General features: G+C 31.0%; 1 long non-coding RNA gene across 1 annotated transcript; it reads right to left on the reverse strand.

The window, feature by feature from the left end:
* Positions 1-626: 626 nt before the first annotated feature.
* LOC118037351 (uncharacterized) lies at positions 627-1,804 on the reverse strand. Its single transcript, XR_004685590.2, has 2 exons — positions 1,216-1,804; positions 627-950 (listed from the first exon to the last, which is right to left on the reverse strand). It is a non-coding gene; the product is annotated as an uncharacterized lncRNA (long non-coding RNA).
* Between the last annotated feature and the right edge of the window lie 16,422 nt (positions 1,805-18,226).

Here is an 18,226-nt window from a genome sequence, read left to right on the forward strand (position 1 = left end):
TCTTATTATATATATAAACACACCTTTAACCATATTTTGATTCAAAAAAGCATACAGACACACAAATATAACAAAATCGTTTTCTTTTTCTTTTCAATTTTGGTTTTGCAACCAGTTTATAATCAATAATCTTAAAAAAAGCTTATCGTCTGGAAGAAACAAGCAAACATGAGACATACAACTGCTCTCTGATCTTTCCCCTCGATTCTTCTTCTTCTTCTTCTTCTTCTTCTTCTATAATCATCTGGTGGGATTCTAAAGAGCATAAACATGAGAACTTGTAACCATTAGTTTTTTGCTTGGAGAAAAAAAAAAATGGAGGATTGGCATCTTTGCATCAGTAAATCTGACTGCCAAAAGAAGAAAAATCAAGTGGAAGGTCTGCAACTAGTCAACTATATACATAATGAATCTAGTAGTACACTTGATCCGCACAAGACTTGATGAATCGAATTATTGAATCGATGTAGATAAATTATTGAATTATACAAGCACACATGAAAGTCGAAGATGATGATCCTTCATAGGCCCTTGTCAAGAAAAATGCAAATCCAAAAGGATCACACATAAAATGATCTTATTATGGACTGCTTAAATCATGTTTTAGGCTATTTAATACTTAAAGATAAGAACCTCTGGTAAATAGAATTTAACAGATCTGAGCGTATCAGATATAATAAGTACTATATGATCAGATTCGTGATCCAGGCTCAACCTTTTAAGGCAAGAAAAGAAATTTGAGGAACTTTTGTACTGATAACGATCAAAACCATCATACTAAACTGATCACCTCGAAAACTTCAGCCCAATTCGTCCTGTTTTGTGGCTGGAACTAATATCATTTGCTCAGCTTTACACACTCCTTCACGGAAAAACACACCATAATATTCCAAGAATTAAAGCGCCAATAATTTGGATGGCCCTTCTCTCACAAAGCATGTACTTGGTACCTGCTGAGCATATGCCCGTAATTTAGGATAGGAATCATCACTTTAGTTCTATTCAAAAAAACATGTAGGAGCAGAAAGGAGGCTGAGTGCACTTGTCCCAACTAGCTAGCTAATCCCTTTTAGTGTGACAGTTTAAGAAGTTTGCAATCAATTAAACTTTGGGAATTTAAATCAAAACATTAGTTTATTCTTTTTGAAGAGCTAATATGATACATGAAAAAAAAAATGAAAAAAGAGAGAGACACAGAAATGAAAAGAACAATACCTCTTATACGGTCTATCAATCACTGGTAGCTGGCTATTTTGGTTAAATACAGCCAGGGAACACATATGATCCTTATACATACTGAGAAATCACTTCGAATATCAAGACCCCCCCTTTCCGTTATCTGAAATGCTACTTTCCCTGCGCTTGCAAACTAAAGAAAACATTAATGACATATAGATTGAAACAAAGCAAAATCATGGAAGATTGAGCAAAGAAATAGAGGAGGGGGGGGGGGTCGGGGCTGAAAGTGATGACAGAAGCATAGAGAGCACAAAGGAGTGGGATGCAGAGTCCATTGCATATCATCATCTGTGCTCTCTATCTTCTGTCAACAACATCAACAGTGCCTCCTTCTCCCCCAAGTCCCAATTCTATTGGTTTTTCAACTTTTTAAAAAAATTTATGAAAAGAATCTGGTTTTCTTTTCTCTGTGTTTTTTTTTTCCTTGCTGAGCAGATGAAAAGAAAATATTTGATTAGAAGATAGTATGATGATAATAATAATAAAAAGAAAGTTTCTTTAAAAGGAAAGGTGTATAATGGCTTAGAGGAGGTGAGAGAGAGAGAGAGCGAGCGAGATGGAGGGAGAAAAGTGAAGGGATGACCTATAATAGACCACCAGTAGCCTCTATTTATAGAAAGAAAAGGATGCAAAGGGTAAATAGAATAGTAGAATGCCTGTACGTTGTTCTCTCTTTTCATGTAACCGTCTCTCACGAGCTAAATATTTATTTGATACGACAACCATTGTCACCTCCTAAGAACCCTAATCGTACTTATGTGTTGAAAACCTTTATAAATATTTTTTTCCCCCTTTTTATGCGTTCAAAATCAAAGATCGGATTTGAATTTTTTTTTCATTGAATTATTGTCTTAAAACAATAGATTGATTGCCAAAATCCCTTACATATAATTGTATAAAAAATAATAATAATAAATGTAGTTAGCAATAAGTAAACGGGTGGAATGATTCATAGAAGATATATATTATAAAAATTAAAAAAAAAAAAAGCCTTCAGTAAAACACCATGACCATAAATACATTACATTGTTTATTAGAAGAGTGTAACATGATTTTATCTTTCTCATCAAAACTTACAAAGCTTGCAGTTGCCGTTAAAATCATCTTTTCAATGGGATCCAATGGATATAAAAAGATTAATTGGAGATAATAGTTAAATATTATGTTGCTGTTAAAAAAAAAAAATTATACATCCTTTGGTCAGGGGTTTTTTTATCTTTTCAAAATTATTTGCACAATAATTTTTTGTTTAAATAGTAAAGTTACAGGATTGCCCTTAAAAAAAAAAACAAAGGTTGTTTTTCAAAGGCATTAAGCCCTTAGAATAGTAAAGTTATAGGATTGCTCTTAAAAAAAAAACAAAGGTTATTTTTCAAAGGCATTTAAGTCTTTCCTTTTTGGTTTTTTTTCTTAAAATTTTTTTAGGTTTACTTAAGGATTCTTTTTGCAATTTCAATGAAATATTACAATATTGTGCACGTCAACGAGTGCACGCGTCAACGCGTGATAACCCTTTTGCTTTTTTGGGTGACACGTACACGACCTTCTGGTTATCAAATTCCAGAATTTGAGGCGGTATTAGGAGCTTTGTGTCATCCTCTTTCCGACAATGTAGTGTGTGCTTGAGTTGGAGGCATGATTGGACTTTAATAGACCTTTTTTTTATAACATCCCAAAAATTTCACAACATCAAATGATAGATTAAGCCTTGAAGTCAAGAAAACAATATAATTTATTTTTCTATATTTAATATCAATGATCCATGTTGGCATTTTAATCTCATGATTAAATTCAATTTGTTATTTAATGCATTCATATACATTACAGAAATCATACAATTATGATTTATGTTTCTAATTCCTATTTGGTAGAGTCTTTTATGTTCGAGTCACTAAACAATTCTTCTCTTCTCCTATAAACATGTATAATGATAAAGGAGAGTTTCAAATATAGTCTTGAAACCCGGACTGGCCCGGCGGGTCGACCCGGGACCCGGCCAACCCGGGCCTGGGATCGGTCCGGGTCTGAGTAAAAACCCACCTAGAAGTTGGCCCGGCAAAACCCAGTTGACCCAGCGGGTTGACCCGGGCAAACCCAGCTGAGACCTGGTCTCTCTTTTTTTTTTTTTTTTTTTACAGAAGCATTAAACTACATCGTTTTGGCCTTTTAAAAGGCCAAAACGATGAAGACGAATAAATGTAGATCTCCAGGAGAGAAACAAGCTACGAAAGATGCATTGAGTTGTGGAGCTAAGGAAGGGAAGTTATTGTGACTACTCGTTTGGGAACTATAGCTAAAAAAATGGCCACAAATCTTGTTCAACATATGGAAACATTGTCGAATGAGGATTCCTGGCTTTTATTTAAGCAGCTTGCATTTGGTATGAGAAGGAGAGAGGACAGAGGAGTATGGTCACTTGGAAAACATTGGAGCAGCGATAGTTAACAAGTGTAGCAGAGTTCCGTTGGCTATAAGAGCAGTCGGAAGCCTGATGCGCTCGAAGAAAATTGAAAGGGAGTGGCTGTCTGTCAAAGAAAGTGAGATTTGGGATCTGCCAAATGAAGGAAGCCAGATATTACCTGCCTTGAGTTTGAGTTATATGAATCTAAAGCCAGCTGTGATGCAAACACAACATCTGGGGATGAGATTTTTTTTCTTTTTTGTTTTGGGTTGACCCGAATCAACCCGGGTCAACCCATCTGACCCGTGACCCGGTCATTAGACCAGGTCAACTACCGGGTCAGGTTTTAAAACTATGGTTTCAAATCCCACGTGCAATAATTCATATTCGAGTATTGGACCTCAAGCCATTCAAACAATCAATCAATTCATAATAGTACTCATCTACTGAAATTCATCCATCAAGTATATTTAGAGTATGTTTGTCTACGCGGCTGCAGCTGCGTTTTATTTAAAACGCAGTCAGCAGCCGTTTGGTAACAAAAAAACTTGATTTACTGTGCATGGGACCCACGTGTTTTTTGCGTTTAAAACGCTGAAAGTGAAAAGCACAAAAAAACATGTTGTTCACGTGAACAGTGCAATTCACTTGCACTGTTCGCTGTTTTTTTTTTTTTTAAAAAAAAAAAAAACTAGTTTAGAGAATTAAATTCATTCGCGATGTGAACAATATTTTTTTCTTGAAAAAATAGTATAGAGTGAATTAAATTTACTCGCACAATAATATTAATTTTATATCTGATAATATTTTATCTAATTTTATTACACGCTCAAAAAATTATGAAAGCTGTAGTTCTTATCGGATGAATTTTGTACGTAATGGAATTATAAATAGTTTAATGAAATAATAAAACATATTTTATATAAAGTATTATTTTTTTTTATTATGTAATAGGAATAATTAATTTTACAATATTTAAATTTAAAACCATCAATATTAATTTATTTTTTAAAATTATTTTTATAATCTCAATTTCAAAAGCATTCTTAACCAAACACATTAAATTACTTTTTTTTCGACCTCAATTTTAACCACAGTTTAACCAAACACCTATTTTTTCAAACCAACCTCAACTAAAAAGTACTTTTTATAAAACAACTTTTTTCAAACCACAACCAGAACAGCTACCGCAATACCAAACACACTCTTAAACAATTTAAGCTTAACTTTTCATCAGAAGAACATTTTATTATATGAATAACATTATAAATATTTATTCATTTTACAATTCTTATCTATTTGAATAACAATATACTGTAACTAAGAAAATTAGAGTTTTGTCTCAATAAGTAATATTCTAAATCATGAACATGTAAAACATATAAATTTAAATAAGATATCAATCATAACACAATTAAAACATACCAAATACAACATGTACATGATTATTCATGGAACAAACCTCTATAATTTCTTTTGATAATAACAAAATTGACTTATGTACAATAATTTCTACTAACCTTGAGTATTTTATGGTCACCTCGTCAAGGAAATTCCAAGCTTATCTTTCCATCCCAGAAGTTACACCTTATTCAGGAATCCTTCTCCGTAACTTTATCCATCAAAGTGCACCCCCAATATTTTATTGATGGTAAAAGCCTTATCCATGCATCTTACTTTATACCATGTGTTTATCAAGGGTAAATTATCCTTTGTACCTCTTACTTTGTATGTTCTTTAAGAAATCTGACCCTTTACCGGTATTACCTTACAATTCCAAATACGTATAATCAATAATTTATCGATTTTTATTTTCCATACCAAATCTTTAACATTGATTTCACTTGATTCAGTTTGATCCAACACATCATTAGTCGTTCATCTTACAACAATGTTTTGTCTAAACATGTCCTCTCATACATCAATACACTTATCCATCCCATGGTCTGACCATTATATTACCTGAAATATACAAACATAGATGCCTACATTCTTGTCCCATTAGGCCACCAAGATAGTTCTCAAATCTCTTACCATATAGTGTTTGAAACGGCCTATACTTATGCCCTTCTACATAATCAAACAACCACCCTTTTCTTTACAAGTACACCGTCAAAATCATCTTTTTCCAACCATATTGTATTATTCAAACCCATCCTTTGTTTTAGCCCATCTTACTATCATTACAATCCTTAGATTTCTCATCATACATCGTCAAAATCTAAGATTTTTTTTCTTCATCTTTAAATTTGTTTTTAAACAAAACCGCATTTCACACTTATTCAACATCTACACATAACTAAAACCAACAAAACCAAATAAATCCCATCCCTTCATGAAGTAGTAATTTTAGCCAAAATAAGGGATTTATCCTTAGGTAATTTCTTCATTTTTTTTAACTTATATTTATGCCTTAATATCATCATGTATAACTATTAAGCACAATTAGAACAAAAGATTAGCCATTTACAATTTTTCTCAAACTGTAAACAAGCATCACATCACACTAACATTCTCAATTTTAGCATGGATCATCAAAACAAGAAGAATCAAGTGTTAAAACAGTTGCCTAAGGTATTTGAAAACAAGTTTTTATGAGTTTTAGTATTTTATGTCACCTCGTCAAGGAAATTCCAAGCTTATCTTTCCCATCCCAGAAGTTACACCTTATTCAGGAATCCTTCTCCGTAACTTTATCCATCAAAGTGCACCCCCAATATTTTATTGATGGTAAAAGCCTTATCCATGCATCTTACTTTATACCATGTGTTTATCAAGGGTAAAATTATCCTTTGTACCTCTTACTTTGTATGTTCTTTAAGAAATCTGACCCTTTACCGGTATTACCTTACAATTCCAAATACGTATAATCAATAATTTATCGATTTTTTATTTTCCATACCAAATCTTTAACATTGATTTCACTTGATTCAGTTTGATCCAACACATCATTAGTCGTTCATCTTACAACAATGTTTTGTCTAAACATGTCCTCTCATACATCAATACACTTATCCATCCCATGGTCTGACCATTATATTACCTGAAATATACAAACATAGATGCCTACATTCTTGTCCATTAGGCAACCAAGATAGTTCTCAAATCTCTTACCATATAGTGTTTGAAACGGCCTATACTTATGCCCTTCTACATAATCAAACAACCACCCTTTTCTTTACAAGTACACCGTCAAAATCATCTTTTTCCAACCATATTGTATTATTCAAAACCCATCCTTTGTTTTAGCCCATCTTACTATCATTACAATCCTTAGATTTCTCATCATACATCGTCAAAATCTAAGATTTTTTTTTCTTCATCTTTAAATTTGTTTTTAAACAAAACCGCATTTCACACTTATTCAACATCTACACATAACTAAAACCAACAAAACCAAATAAATCCCATCCCTTCATGAAGTAGTAATTTTAGCCAAAATAAGGGATTTATCCTTAGGTAATTTCTTCATTTTTTTTAACTTATATTTATGCCTTAATATCATCATGTATAACTATTAAGCACAATTAGAACAAAAGATTAGCCATTTACAATTTTTCTCAAACTGTAAACAAGCATCACATCACACTAACATTCTCAATTTTAGCATGGATCATCAAAACAAGAAGAATCAAGTGTTAAAACCAGTTGCCTAAGGTATTTGAAACAAGTTTTATGAGTTTTAGTATTTTATGGTCACCTCGTCAAGGAAATTCCAAGCTTATCTTTCCATCCCAGAAGTTACACCTTATTCAGGAATCCTTCTCCGTAACTTTATCCATCAAAGTGCACCCCCAATATTTTATTGATGGTAAAAGCCTTATCCATGCATCTTACTTTATACCATGTGTTTATCAAGGGTAAATTATCCTTTGTACCTTTTACTTTGTATGTTCTTTAAGAAATCTGACCCTTTACCGGTATTACCTTACAATTCCAAATACGTATAATCAATAATTTATCGATTTTTATTTTCCATACCAAATCTTTAACATTGATTTCACTTGATTCAGTTTGATCCAACACATCATTAGTCGTTCATCTTACAACAATGTTTTGTCTAAACATGTCCTCTCATACATCAATACACTTATCCATCCCATGGTCTGACCATTATATTACCTGAAATATACAAACATAGATGCCTACATTCTTGTCCCATTAGGCCACCAAGATAGTTCTCAAATCTCTTACCATATAGTGTTTGAAACGGCCTATACTTATGCCCTTCTACATAATCAAACAACCACCCTTTTCTTTACAAGTACACCATCAAAATCATCTTTTTCCAACCATATTGTATTATTCAAACCCATCCTTTGTTTTAGCCCATCTTACTATCATTACAATCCTTAGATTTCTCATCATACATCGTCAAAATCTAAGATTTTTTTTCTTCATCTTTAAATTTGTTTTTAAACAAAACCGCATTTCACACTTATTCAACATCTACACATAACTAAAACCAACAAAACCAAATAAATTCCCATCCCTTCATGAAGTAGTAATTTTAGCCAAAATAAGGGATTTATCCTTAGGTAATTTCTTCATTTTTTTTTAACTTATATTTATGCCTTAATATCATCATGTATAACTATTAAGCACAATTAGAACAAAAGATTAGCCATTTACAGTTTTTCTCAAACTGTAAACAAGCATCACATCACACTAACATTCTCAATTTTAGCATGGATCATCAAAACAAGAAGAATCAAGTGTTAAAAACCAGTTGCCTAAGGTATTTGAAACAAGTTTTTATGAGTTTAGTATTTTATGGTCACCTCGTCAAGGAAATTCCAAGCTTATCTTTCCATCCCAGAAGTTACACCTTATTCAGGAATCCTTCTCCGTAACTTTATCCATCAAAGTGCACCCCCAATATTTTATTTGATGGTAAAAGCCTTATCCATGCATCTTACTTTATACCATGTGTTTATCAAGGGTAAATTATCCTTTGTACCTCTTACTTTGTATGTTCTTTAAGAAATCTGACCCTTTACCGTATTACCTTACAATTCCAAATACGTATAATCAATAATTTATCGATTTTTATTTTCCATACCAAATCTTTAACATTGATTTCACTTGATTCAGTTTGATCCAACACATCATTAGTCGTTCATCTTACAACAATGTTTTGTCTAAACATGTCCTCTCATACATCAATACACTTATCCATCCCATGGTCTGACCATTATATTACCTGAAATATACAAACATAGATGCCTACATTCTTGTCCCATTAGGCCACCAAGATAGTTCTCAAATCTCTTACCATATAGTGTTTTGAAACGGCCTATACTTATGCCCTTCTACATAATCAAACAACCACCCTTTTTCTTTACAAGTACACCGTCAAAATCATCTTTTCCAACCATATTGTATTATTCAAACCCATCCTTTGTTTTAGCCCATCTTACTATCATTACAATCCTTAGATTTCTCATCATACATCGTCAAAATCTAAAGATTTTTTTTCTTCATCTTTAAATTTGTTTTTAAACAAAACCGCATTTCACACTTATTCAACATCTACACATAACTAAAACCAACAAAAACCAAATAAATCCCATCCCTTCATGAAGTAGTAATTTTAGCCAAAATAAGGGATTTATCCTTAGGTAATTTCTTCATTTTTTTTAACTTATATTTATGCCTTAATATCATCATGTATAACTATTAAGCACAATTAGAACAAAAGATTAGCCATTTACAATTTTTCTCAAACTGTAAACAAGCATCACATCACACTAACATTCTCAATTTTAGCATGGATCATCAAAAAACAAGAAGAATCAAGTGTTAAAACCAGTTGCCTAAGGTATTTGAAACAAGTTTTATGAGTTTTTAGTATTTTATGGTCACCTCGTCAAGGAAATTCCAAGCTTATCTTTCCATCCCAGAAGTTACACCTTATTCAGGAATCCTTCTCCGTAACTTTATCCATCAAAGTGCACCCCAATATTTTATTGATGGTAAAAGCCTTATCCATGCATCTTACTTTATACCATGTGTTTATCAAGGGTAAATTATCCTTTTGTACCTCTTACTTTGTATGTTCTTTAAGAAATCTGACCCTTTACCGGTATTACCTTACAATTCCAAATACGTATAATCAATAATTTATCGATTTTTATTTTCCATACCAAATCTTTAACATTGATTTCACTTGATTCAGTTTGATCCAACACATCATTAGTCGTTCATCTTACAACAATGTTTTGTCTAAACATGTCCTCTCATACATCAATACACTTATCCATCCCATGGTCTGACCATTATATTACCTGAAATATACAAACATAGATGCCTACATTCTTGTCCCATTAGGCCACCAAGATAGTTTCTCAAATCTCTTACCATATAGTGTTTGAAACGGCCTATACTTATGCCCTTCTACATAATCAAACAACCACCCTTTTCTTTACAAGTACACCGTCAAAATCATCTTTTCCAACCATATTGTATTATTCAAACCCATCCTTTGTTTTAGCCCATCTTACTATCATTACAATCCTTAGATTTCTCATCATACATCGTCAAAATCTAAGATTTTTTTTCTTCATCTTTAAATTTGTTTTTAAACAAAACCGCATTTCACACTTATTCAACATCTACACATAACTAAAACCAACAAAACCAAATAAATCCCATCCCTTCATGAAGTAGTAATTTTAGCCAAAATAAGGGATTTATCCTTAGGGTAATTTCTTCATTTTTTTTAACTTATATTTATGCCTTAATATCATCATGTATAACTATTAAGCACAATTAGAACAAAAAGATTAGCCATTTACAATTTTTCTCAAACTGTAAACAAGCATCACATCACACTAACATTCTCAATTTTAGCATGGATCATCAAAACAAGAAGAAATCAAGTGTTAAAACCAGTTGCCTAAGGTATTTGAAACAAGTTTTATGAGTTTTAGTATTTTATGGTCACCTCGTCAAGGAAATTCCAAGCTTATCTTTCCATCCAGAAGTTACACCCTTATTTCAGGAATCCTTCTCCGTAACTTTATCCATCAAAGTGCACCCCAATATTTTATTGATGGTAAAAGCCTTATCCATGCATCTTACTTTATACCATGTGTTTTATCAAGGGTAAATTATCCTTTGTACCTCTTACTTTGTATGTTCTTTAAGAAATCTGACCCTTTACCGGTATTACCTTACAATTCCAAATACGTATAATCAATAATTTATCGATTTTTATTTTCATACCAAATCTTTAACATTGATTTCACTTGATTCAGTTTGATCCAACACATCATTAGTCGTTCATCTTACAACAATGTTTTGTCTAAACATGTCCTCTCATACATCAATACACTTATCCATCCCATGGTCTGACCATTATATTACCTGAAATATACAAACATAGATGCCTACATTCTTGTCCCATTAGGCCACCAAGATAGTTCTCAAATCTCTTACCATATAGTGTTTGAAACGGCCTATACTTATGCCCTTCTACATAATCAAACAACCACCCTTTTCTTTACAAGTACACCGTCAAAATCATCTTTTTCCAACCATATTGTATTATTCAAACCCATCCTTTGTTTTAGCCCATCTTACTATCATTACAATCCTTAGATTTCTCATCATACATCGTCAAAATCTAAGATTTTTTTCTTCATCTTTAAATTTGTTTTTAAACAAAAACCGCATTTCACACTTATTCAACATCTACACATAACTAAAACCAACAAAACCAAATAAATCCCATCCCTTCATGAAGTAGTAATTTTAGCCAAAATAAGGGATTTATCCTTAGGTAATTTCTTCATTTTTTTTAACTTATATTTATGCCTTAATATCATCATGTATAACTATTAAGCACAATTAGAACAAAAGATTAGCCATTTACAATTTTTCTCAAACTGTAAACAAGCATCACATCACACTAACATTCTCAATTTTAGCATGGATCATCAAAACAAGAAGAATCAAGTGTTAAAACCAGTTGCCTAAGGTATTTGAAACAAGTTTTATGAGTTTTCCTTGGCCATCTCTTCCATTTTTTCTTTATACTCCAAGCTTTCTCTCTCTACCCAAACTTTCTTGTTTTAATTCCACCTTCATATTCATTCTAAAAGTGTTTTTCTCTCTATAATCATCCTAAACACGCACTAATCTCACAAAACCCATGAGAAAATCACTTAATTTTGAAAGAAAATAGGAAAAACATTGTTCAGTTATTAGTCAGTTTTTTAAAGAGAAAATGGGTGTTGTTCAATTTATTTACAAGTTTGCACTCATTTATTCCTATTTAGATTTCTCACCTAGACTACTCGATTTTTCTCTTAATTCGTGAACTCTTTCAATCTTTGATTAACTTGAAATTTTAACCCAAGATAGGACAATATATTAGGAGACTTTATGCAAAATTCCAGTATGATCAAATAGTCAGATTAAAAGTATCAATGGAATAAAATTGTTCGGTAGGTGTATATATGCTAAAAATCCAAATTTTCTTGTTTAATCCTTGCACAAATCATATAAATTATTATAATAAATTCTGAAGAGCATTTACTTATCTCAAAATATATTTATATTTTTTTCACTATTTATTTCATTTTCATACTTTTTACCCTTTCAAAAGTGCGGGTTTAGACAAGTTAACTAGGGTTAGCTTGTTTTTTCAATATTTTTTTTTTTTATGTAACTTCACTATTTTTTGCTAGGTTTTTCTTTTGAAAGTCTAATTTTTTTAGTCATGATCTCATATCATGGGGTGGCGGGTTAGTCAAGTTAATCCGGGTTGGCTCAGTTTTTTTTTTCTCGACCTTTTTTTATGAATTTAATTTTTTTTTTTTTTTTAGCTTTATCAGTTGGCATTAGATTATTGGTCACTAAGCTTTGTTAGTTTTTCGCTTATCTCTTTGTAAAATTATTCTGAGCACAGGTTAGTCAAGTACTCAGGTAGCTCGAGTTTTTTTTCCACCATTTTTCTTTATTGAACTTCGATCTTTTTTACTAAATCCTTCTTTTGAAAGTTTATTTTTTTTTATCCCGATCTCATACCATGGATAGTTAGTTGGTCAAATTATCTTGGGTTAACTTAAATTCTTTTCTTCAACACTATTTTTTTAAATGATTTTTCTTTTCTATATTTAACATTAGACTATTGAGTCTTGAGTTTTGTAATTTTTATTTTTTTTTTTTTTGCTGGTTTCTTGGATCTCAAATCTTATATTTAATAAACTCAAAATTGAATTGACCTAAATTTTTATTGTTTTAATAATGTTCTATATATTATAAAGAATTTGACCTTACTTCCACTTATCTTGTATACACTTAAACCAATTTGACATTCGATGATTTTGCAGCAGTTTTACATTGACGTGCCATGTGCATTAGGCATGTAAAATCTTAGATTATTTAGGTAAGTTGTTATGATGCATCCCTTGTTGACTTATGTCAATGTTGTGTGACCCACTCCAAAAGGAAATGAAGATATGTATCTATGATTTAAGTTTTGAAGAGTGGCTGGAACGCAGAAAACTAAAGTATATGTGGACAAACTAGTCTTTGAATGCCACAAAAGTCATAATATCACCATCACTTTCAAAGTTTAAAAGTGAAACTCTACCCCATAACACGAGTAAGAACAGTGGTTCCATGATAGGTTAAGCTAACGATAATCAAATCATGTTTTCATAAAAATATAATTTTTTGAAAAATAATTTTTATATTATTGTAGAATTTTTTATATGTTGGTAAAAGAAATAAATTTATAAAAATAAAAAATATTATTTTAATATATTTTTCAAACAAAAAATATTTCGAAAAAGCAAACACTGTCACAATAATAAACATTACATATCTCTTTTATTTTAATATGTTTATGGAATACATACCTATATTTACTTTCAAGAAGAAAGAAATAAAAAGGAAGAGAAAAAAATATATTTTTCAATCTAAGAGAAAAAAAAATATTTTTCAATCTATGCAAAAATATTTTTATTATTTTTGAGTGTACTAATTTATTTTTTTTTCATCATCTATCTCTCTTTTTGAAATGGATGTAAAGAGTCATTACTCCTACTTTGGTTTTCTCTACTTTATCTCGTTTTGTTTTTGAAGCTTTTTATGCCTCTTTTGTTAATCTCCTGTATTTATGGGAATTTTTTTAATCATTTTTCCCTGTTCTATGAAAAAGGATTGGATTCTAATACATCTTCATTGTATTTTTATATTAACCTCTATACTAAAAGATTTGGGGGTATAACCGAGGTAATTCATTATTTATATGAATAGTAAAGCTCTTGAACTTCTTTTATCATTTCAATTTTTTTCTTTGAATTGAATCTCTCTTATAAAAATATAAAATTAAAAAAAAATACAAAACTGAAATGTAAAACAAAAAAATATATATATATAGTCAATCTTTAATTTTCATATTGGTCTCAAAGTTTAATTTTTTATTTTTTAATTCCTATCTTAGAGTTTGGTAAATTTACTCAAGTTGACTAGAGTCAATCTAAGATTTCGAGTTGATCAAAGTCAATCTAATATGTTTTCATCTCAATATTTAGAAAATAGTTTCATCTTGATGTTTTTAAAAACTCAAACCACTATTTTACCAATCATGTAGGTTGCCTTAAGATTCGCGCACTTGGATTTTATTTTTGACATTTATTTTGTTTTTCTATGATTTTATTTTTTGTTGAAACCATAAAGTCAATTGAGTTCATATCAAGATAAACTCTTATAAATTTTTTATTTGAAACCCAGATTATATAAGATTGAGTTGATAGTTTAAAATTTCTTAAATATTTTTATTTGAAACCCAGATTAGATAAGAAATTGAGTTGATAGTTTTTAAATTTAACTTGGACATGATAATTATAGTGTGAATGAACTCCTTCACCACTTAAACATTTCTTTTATGTTTAAAGTTTTTTACTATCACTAGCAGCGTTGCACAACTAGTATTTGAGTGTGTGTGTGTGTGTACAAGCGCGCACTACCTATTTGACTCACGTGTCTCTGCATGTCATAATTGTTTCTAAAAAATAATCATGGATATATAGGCTATTTTATATTAAAAAAATCAAAGTATAAATTAAAATGTTCATGCAAGCATCTAATCAAATAAACTGATTAATCATTTATATAAATAAAAAAAAAAAAATGATGTTAACAATAACAAAGGAGAATTTGAAAAAATTGAGAGATAGATGTAGGCTAAGGTATTTGATATTTTAAAATGAGATATTTACCCGTTTGTGTCTACTGAATTTGTTTATTAAAATTAATAAAAGATAATAAAAAAATGCGGAACTGATTGCATAAAAAAAAAAAAAACAATTATGCAAGGCCAAACATATAAGAAATATTATTTCAAAATAAATATTTTTTTTATAAAATAAATTTCACCTGTATAAAATAAAAAGAGCCATTCAAAAATTAAATAAAAGAATGATTTAAAAAAAAAACTTTTATTCAAAAAAAAGTTTGCAAAACCCACTACATAGGCTATCAGAACATGATAAATCGATAGAGAATAAATTAAGGATAACCACAAAAATCTTCAAAGGCCAAAGGATGAAACCAGAGAAAAAAAATGGCACAAAAATTATGATTAAAAAAATAAGGGAGAAAATTGAAATAAAAAATAAATTAGAGAGCATCAAAAAAATTTAATTTTGAGGCTTAATTTAAAAACAAATAAACTATAACAAAAGGAAAATCAAATCAAACCAATGAGGGATAAATTAAAAAGAATAAAACAACTTAAACTTTGTTTGAATGATGAAATTGAACACCAACAAAGTTTTAACAAAAGGGCCAGGAGAAAAAAAAATCAGAAATCAAAGAAATTACGGATTGAATTGGAAAAAAATAATATATGACAAATTATAATCTAATGACTAAATAAAAAAAAAATTTTGTAATAAAACTAAGGACAAAAATAAACAATAAAAATTGACAAATTTAAAGATAAAAAGATGAACATGCACTTTCTCTAAACAAGAGATAAAAAAAATGACTACCAGCAAACCTACTATCATCCACGACCAAAAGGCAAGTTTGGCCACCAAATGACACCCCACATGTCACCCAAAACACCACAAACAACACTCACTCACTCATTGATGCATAAACAACACGCGCCAACAACTTTTTCAAATAAAAAGAATAGTTTTCCAACTCAAAAAATATCAAATGCCTTTCATTAACTTGAGAATCACAAAACAAAAAACCATCATGAAAATACACAATTCCCCTAGATGCATGACTCTTGATTTTTATCTTTTATAAGGGTATAATTGTATCTCTATTGTATTTTAAAAATGTAAAGAAAAACAAAAACAAAAACTTTTTTGTTAACGACTCTAGTTTGTTTTTTTTTTTTTATACCTCACGGGTAAATAAATAGTCTAACTAGTTTAAAATTTTTTATGAGACTAAATCATCATTTGCTAACAATTAAGAAACTGACAGCTATTGGGGGTAAAATATCATTTTGTTTATAAAAAAAAAAAATTAAACATATCTCCAAATAATTTTTTAGTCGCTAATGGATTTCTAAAAAAGACTAAATTACTCCAAGACACTTTTTATTTTAATTCAAGGGTAAAGGAACAATTTTAGAGTAAATTGTGTCTTGTGTGGTACAGCGGAAAAACCCTAACACTATATATATATATATATATAATACGATGAGGTGGGGTATCGATGGGCCTTGGACAACTATCTGTGTCTCCCACTGCACATGACTTGTCACGCTAGCACCTATTTATATTTGGACTATTAATTCGATAGACTCGACTCTCAATCACTTCAGAAACTCGTCTTTACTATCACTAAATGTGTAGTTTGAAGACATACTTGGAGAATATATCGTATTAATAACATGTTTTTGCACAGGTACTCTTGTGCCTATCTTTTTTACTTGAAGTTTTTAAGATGGTGAGGGCATAATCCCAGTAGAAACAATCTTTCTCATGATTTTGTTCTTCACGAGAGGCTAAAGAACATAATACTCACTCCAATTGGAGCTAGAAGAGAAACAAATGACAAGATATATATATATATATATATATATATATATATATAAAAGAGCAGCCTAAAAACCAAAAGATAAGAAAGGTTGACAGTTGGTTTGCCCTAAGCACCACCCAATAAGGAGGCACAGGAAAAGAAACAATCAGACTTTGGACCACAGAGTCGTCCAGAGACTAGTAGGTTAGGGCATGTGACACCGGGGAACATGTTCTTGATGTTTGTAAAGTGGCAGAAATCACCAGCTTGTTCATGCTGAATCAAGATTTTAATTAATACATGTAAATTTAATTAATGCCTGGATTAAATTCTGAGGATGACCCATCATGGAGATGATTTTTATTCATTAATTCCCTCTTCCAAGTTGCAAAGATCAAATCTTGTAAATTGAATCCGCCCAGTTCTTTCCCACCTCAAACTAACTATTTATATCATCAGTTTTATTCTTTCTTCTTTTGTTTTTGGTAGGAATATATGATCATCAGTTTATTTTATTCTAAAAAAAAAAACCCATTTAAAATTAAAGATAAGAAATGCACAGGTTATTACTATTTAGCAGCAATAATTATTCTCCTAGCTAGCATGTTCCCTTGCCACAAGTTTCTAAAGCGGGATAAAGACAGAATAGTTTGGCTTTAACGTCAGGAATTATCATGCTCCATTTGCAACTTGCCAAGAAACATGGAGAAGGAGAGCAAAGCAACGATTAAAAGCAACCCTCAACACACATCTCTTATCCTTATTGTTACTGTTATTAATATTTCTCCCTTTCCGTAACCTGTCAACGTACAACTATTAAGATGGGGCGGTGGGTTGCTATGCTTTCAAAATATTACTCTTTTTTTTTTTTTTTTTCTATTCCAGCTGAACCTGGAAAAAATACCAAGACCCTAGTACGTGTCAGCACCCGGATAATCCTTTCCTTTATCTGTCATATGAGATTAGGTTTACTTGAGAGAAAAAAGACCTGGAACTTCATCGGCATGTCCATCTCTGTTTCCTGTGCGATTATTTCGATTGTTGTTTCGATGTTTTTGGTGGCTTTTGCTCTATTCCACTGAGGTTTGTACGTGTCCTAAGATAAAAGGAGGAAAAACTGGAAAGGAGAGGGAAAAAAAACGCAGGATTGGATGGAATATATATATTATATTATATTATATTATATCCAAGCCATGCCATTTTTGGGGAGTGGGAATTCTTGAGGTTTGTGCTTTCCCCTTTTGGATGGAATGCAAGATATGGTGTTTCCAGGGAAGGAGTCGTCTCTCCTTCTCTATCAGTCAAACAAAAAAAAAAAACCATATCAGATTGTATCATTTACTATATATTATCTCATAGAAAGCATCTTTCTACAATACAAGAAAAAAAAAAAAAAAAAGCACTTTAAAGACTTGGTGAGTGCTCATGCTACGCGAGCTTGGACAGGCGTTTAATCCACGCTAGCTGCAACCACATGAAAACATATTCCATCCTTTTAGTGGAGGAGGTCCCGTGATCTTGTTTCTTATCTGCTATGAATTCTCAAGTAGTAAGAGAGAGAGAGAGAGAGAGAGAGAGAGAGAGAGA

Source organism: Populus alba, chromosome 15 (genome assembly GCF_005239225.2).
Source record: "Populus alba chromosome 15, ASM523922v2, whole genome shotgun sequence".
Lineage (NCBI taxonomy): Eukaryota > Viridiplantae > Streptophyta > Magnoliopsida > Malpighiales > Salicaceae > Populus > Populus alba.